The sequence below is a fragment of the Echinops telfairi genome, unplaced genomic scaffold (genome assembly GCF_000313985.2).
Source record: "Echinops telfairi isolate 266 unplaced genomic scaffold, ASM31398v2 ScPeMD7_6080;HRSCAF=6971, whole genome shotgun sequence".
NCBI lineage: Eukaryota > Metazoa > Chordata > Mammalia > Afrosoricida > Tenrecidae > Echinops > Echinops telfairi.
Window position 1 is genome coordinate 2,973,446 of NW_022109980.1, and position 5,874 is coordinate 2,979,319.

Sequence of the window (5,874 nt, forward strand, 5' to 3'; positions counted from 1 at the left end):
TCTATGAAGCAAGCTTATCCCTGATACTAAATTTATGCAAAGACTTAAGTACAGACCAATATTCCTCCTGTTTATAGACAGAAAAATGCTCAACAAAACTCTAATAGAATCCAACAACATATCAAAAAATTATTTCAGGAAAAGAACCTACTAGTGAACTGGGCCAGAATCTAACAGGTGCTCTTAGAAAACTAAAATGTGAACTGAAATCTGATTACTTCAAGATTATTATTTTTATTTTTTAAAGTACCACAAATCCCCTTACCCCCTGGAGAACCCAGAACTAGGTATACCAATGCGTCTCAGTGATTCCCCATCCCCCAGCTCAGTGACCTGTTAATGCCAGGACTTATCTCCTCCTGACCTCCCCTTGATTAAACCCCCCCCTCTCCTTACACCTCCATTCCTATAGCCTGGGACCCCTGAGCATGAGAACAACCAGGCAGACTTCAGCAAACCAGAGAAACAATCAAACAAAAAAAGCAAAATAATCTAAAGAAAGCTTGAGTATGATGTGGGACACCATGAATAGAAATAATATATGTTTACTGGAATACAAACAGGAAGAAACAAAAAAAGTCTACAAATAAAATAGTAAAGGAATTAATGGAGGAACATTTTCACACAATCACAAAGGAGGATATGATAACTATCCAGGAAGCAAAGGCAACACCAAGTAAGTTTGACCTCCTCACAAAATATTGCCATATAGTACTCCAATTATCCAATTTGAAGGAAAGAATCTTGAGAGCAGCTAGAGAGAAAAACTAGTCACAAAGGTAAACAGACAAGACAAGGTCAGACCTCTTTGCAGAAACTTTGGACACATTATCAGAAAAGGCTAGTTCCTGTAAAAGGACATCATGTTTGGTAATGTGGAGGGGCAGCTATGAAGAGGAAGGCCCACAAATAGATGGACTGACCAAATTGGCTGCATCAATGGGCTCAGGCATAAGAATGACACAGGACAGTGCAGTGCTTGGGTCTACTGTGCATAGAATTGCTAAGGGTCAGAATGATTTGATGACACCTAACAACAACATGACCTGTTAAGACAAACAGAGTCACAGAAAGATACCATTGGAACAGTAGGCTCTTTTGATAGTAAGATTTTAAAAAGACTATTACAGGAAGAGTCCATGAATATTAGGTGCTGTACCAGGAATTTATTGAAATAATAATAATATTTCTTTGACCCTTACAGACACATCATTTATAAATTGTATAACATTTAGGACTAAAAGATGAGGCTTTCTGTTCCCAATAGTTACAATCTGCAAAACCCCAAGGTTCCCCGTGAGTCAGAATTTACTCAATGACAGTAAATTTAGCTTTGGTTTTCTCTTGACTTAATATCAACGCAAATTAGCTATTTTCAAAAGGATATATATATATTCTTGCTGGAAATGAACTTGTATATCACTACAGAATTCAAGTTCATTTCAGTTTCACTTTCCCTCCTTTTGTAGCCATTCAAACAAGTGTTTAGATCTGAGGGGTAAGGAATCTGGAGAGTTTGTAAGATTATTCTCTCTCTATTTTCAACGTTGTTTATTTATTTATTTTGATTTTTAGAAAAAAACATATTCTGTGTAGTTGCACAATCCATCTCATCAAATTAAATCAGTTATAGTATCTAACTACCCATCCCCCAGCCCCCATAAATGTGCTGCTTTGGTGTTTTTCCTTCCCAGCCTCCTCACCATAATTTCCTGTTTCCTTCCCTTTCCCTTCCCCCATCCTTGCCCTAGGCCTCTGCATCAACTTCAAAGTTATACCCTTTGGTGTAAAAACCACTTTTCTTTTTCATAATTTTCCTTATATTAATGGTATCATTAAATATCTATCTTTGTAAGATTGAATAACTTTGCTAAGCATAATGTTCTCTAGTTTTGTCCATGCCTTATGATGTTCAACAGAGACATCATTGTTTTTTCTATTGATGCATACTATTCCTTTGTATGGATATAACAGAGTTTGCTTATCCATTACACTGTATCAGAGTTTCTGAAATTATTTCCACTTTTTTTCCAAAAAGCTAATTATTTAAAGGAAGTATTTATTCATCAACCAAATGAAAACTGCAAGGGAGAATCTTGCTAATTTCAAAAGGAGCCCAATTCTCTCAGTCTCTTTGTTTAAGTCTATTCTGTTCTGAAGCAAGCTTTCTTCTTACAATCATAAAAGCATCATAGCAATTCCAGACTCATAACACCTCTGCATTATCTAGTGGGAAAGAGTTTCTCTTCCCCATAACTCTTGGGGATGACCTTTATTAACTTGATTATGTTAATCAAGATTATGTTAATCACAGAACCTATACTACGATAAGGAAAACGATTAAACCCTTTTATGATTGGAAGTCAAAGGGGAGGGCAATCACTTCACCTAAGGAAATCTGTTGTCACTTTCCCCATTTTTAATAGGAAAATTATGAACACTGAAAACCAGAGGAAGTAAGTGATTTGACCAAAGAGCCAATGATTAGAAAAAGCGGAACTAGAATAGAATATTGTTTAATTCGAATGTCTGTGTGTCCTTTACCATGCTACACTGTCTTAACGAATAAACCTTAATTGGACTTGTCCTGCAACTTAAAAATCCAGAGTTCTACATAGTATCAGTCAGAGCTGAATGGAATTGAGCTAATCATGGGCAACTTCAGAAACCTTCTCTGTTTGGATTTGGAATGTTTTGTTTGTTGAGTTAATTGCCTATGTGTCACCCATTTGGTGAGAAAAACCGCAGATATACCTTCCTAAATAAAAGAGTTCTTAGAGATCATACTGAATGGACAGCAAAGGAAAGAATCTTGGGTCATTTACTGAGAGAAGCTCAAGGGTTTAAAGTGATTTTTAAATCCTACAATTAAACAAGAAAATGATGAAAACAAATATTATTAAAAACAAACGAACAGAATATCCACTATGGGAGCTTCTCAGATCCCCTAGGAGCTGTGTCACTCACCATATCTAGTAGCTCTGAGCCTGAAAAAATACACACAAATTGAACATTTCTAAATCAATATCACTGGTTTATCACCTATAAAGAGCACAATCTTTGAGGATGGGAATGAAATTGAATCAAGTTCACCACTTACTTGTGACACTGAGCAGTCTTTCTTTTGCTCATCTGGAGAGCTAGTTTACAACTCATAACGTTTATCAGATAATTAGATGAGATACTATGTATAAAGTGCCTAGGATATAGTAAGTACTCAAGAAATAGAAATTCCATGGCTTCCCATTTTTCATTCCTCCTTATATTCTCAATTTTAGAAATGAGGGGACTCATGCAAGTTTACAGTCCACGGGCAGTGATTCCCACAATTTAACTTCCACTCAGCTTTTGTTCCCAGCTGTTGCCACGTAAATACTGATCTGTCAAAAACTTACACATCCTAAGAAGTGTTTCCCATTTTAAGAACCTTGTGGTTACTCCCTTTTGCAAAGTGAAAATTCCTTTTGTCATGTAGTAAATACATCGCTAATGCATATGTTTTCTATCTTCCGATATTTCTATATTTAGATATGTGCTTTCCTTGAATCCTGTGCAAAGTGTCATCCTGAATAAAGATTGACAAACTCTTCCCTTTTGAACAGAAATGGCTCCATTTTCTCACCCCTGTCATTTCAAGGAAATGTTCTAAATGCATTCTTAACGCCTCTTTAAACAAAAACACACTGTGTAAGGGGAGAAAGATCAGAGGTCCAAAACTGTGTCAGCACTAATGTACTGAAGTCACAGAGACAGCCCAGAAAGAGCAAACAAGTCTAGAAGAGAGAAATAGTAGTAATTAGAGCATCCTAGTTTTATGGCATTAATAACACTTAAGGGACATGGAGATTTACACACACAATTCAATAGTCTAGTTAAAGAAGAGTACAGCATTTAATCTTGAGTGAGAGAAGGACAAGGCTCCCTGATAAATTATGGCTGTGATTGCAAAGCACAGGGTCAAAATACATCTGAAAGTCATTTCTTTGTAATTCATTGTAGTTTAAAAAATCTGTGCCTAATTTTTGACAGTATCACTTCAGGCTAGATATATAATAGCCTCCTTCTAATCCTATGAGCCATTACAACACAGTTTAAAGTATCATCCACAAGAGCTTGGTGGAGCCACCTGCTACTAAAGGAATATATGGCGTTGAAGCAGATAGGGAGTCAGGGAAGCTCACTGACAAGCTAAACTGAGTAAGTAGCACCTAAACATCGCATCAATGAAAAGTTCACAGCAAATAAGATGTTGATTTGTACAATAGAGGCATTATGGTCATCTGGGGCAGGGCAGAGTGTGGGGGGTAGGGATCTAAAAGTGAATTTTAGGACTTAATGAAAAATGAGGGATGGCAATGTCACCTTTTAGAATTCTTCAGTTAAATAATGAAACATTGAAAAACGAGGTATGCATAATATGCAAGACTGTAGAAACCCTTAGAATGTACATTTTTCTAGTGAATAAGTTCAATTATTTTAATGCTGTTCCATTGTGTTGTGTGTTGTGGACACAATTAGAGTATCAAAATAATCCTTCAAGTAACTGAAGAACTAACAATAGAAAAGGGTCAATCAGAAGAAGCAAAACACAGGAGTGATAAAAATTCTCTTGTTAAATGATTTCTAATAATAAAAATTTTCCATTAATTTGGAGCACACCAAGATGGGATTATTGAAAAATGGAAAAAAAGAAGGTTTTAGATTAATTTTATACTAATAACTAAGCATCTATTGTCAAATAACAATGGAAGAAATATGACAGGGAAGCATGTTGAACCCTCTTATGAACATTATACAGTACAGCTGCACTAACTTTAACCAAATAATTGACATTCTAATTAAAAGTAATTCTTAGGTTCATTAAAGTACTCTTAGCAAAATCTGTACTTGGCAGCATTGTAAACATAATCTGTTTGCTATTAAAAGTATCATAAATAACCTTTTCAAAAAATGTTTTTTTTCCATTCATCTGAATTACCTGAGTGATCCTAATATTTCTTCATTTTTGTTTGTTTATATTAGAGTTTATCTCAGAGGTCTTATGTCATTGGGTATAACCCTCTTAAAGTTGTGCTGTATGTTTTTCTGTTTTTTGGCATATAAAACCAAGGATTGATGAACCTATGGGGACAGAAAGTAGAAAAAGGGTTTCAGGGGGAGGTACGGTGGGGGGTGGGGGGTAAAAGGGAGACGATGTCAAGGAGTTCAGAAAGAAAATTTGTTTGGAAACTGATTGTACAATACTGCCTGACATGATTAAACTATGGAATGATAATGATATGTGTATTAACTCCCAATTAATATTAAATTTAAAAAGAGAATGGAAAGAATGAGAATGCTGATATGTTGTAAAAAATACAGCCAATGACATGAAATAATTTATATAAAATTGTTAAAAGGGGGGGAAACCGAAGCAGAACAATCATGTGTGCAGGTGTTCATTATACAGTATCATGGATACATAGGAAAAAAACAATGCAATAGTGTGTTAGTCCGGGTTGACTAGAGAAACAGAATCATAGACACTCACATGTGTATAAGAAAGAGCTTTATATAAAGAGTAATTGTACATTAAGAAAACAACCCAGCCCAGTCCAGATCAAGTCCATAAGTCCGATATTAGCCCATATGTCTGATACCAATCTGTAAAGTCCTCTACAGACTCATGGAACACATGCAATGATGCCGAATGCAGGAAGATCACAGGCCAGTGGGTGGAAAGTATTGCGGATCCAGTGGTGTTGTAAGCATCTCAGCATTGGCAGGGGTCTCTACATAGCTCCTCCAGCTCGGGGCATGAGATAGTTTATTGTGCCAACCTGGCCGATAAACACATGTGGGACTAATTGAAGGCCAGAGAGATAAATGGCTCGG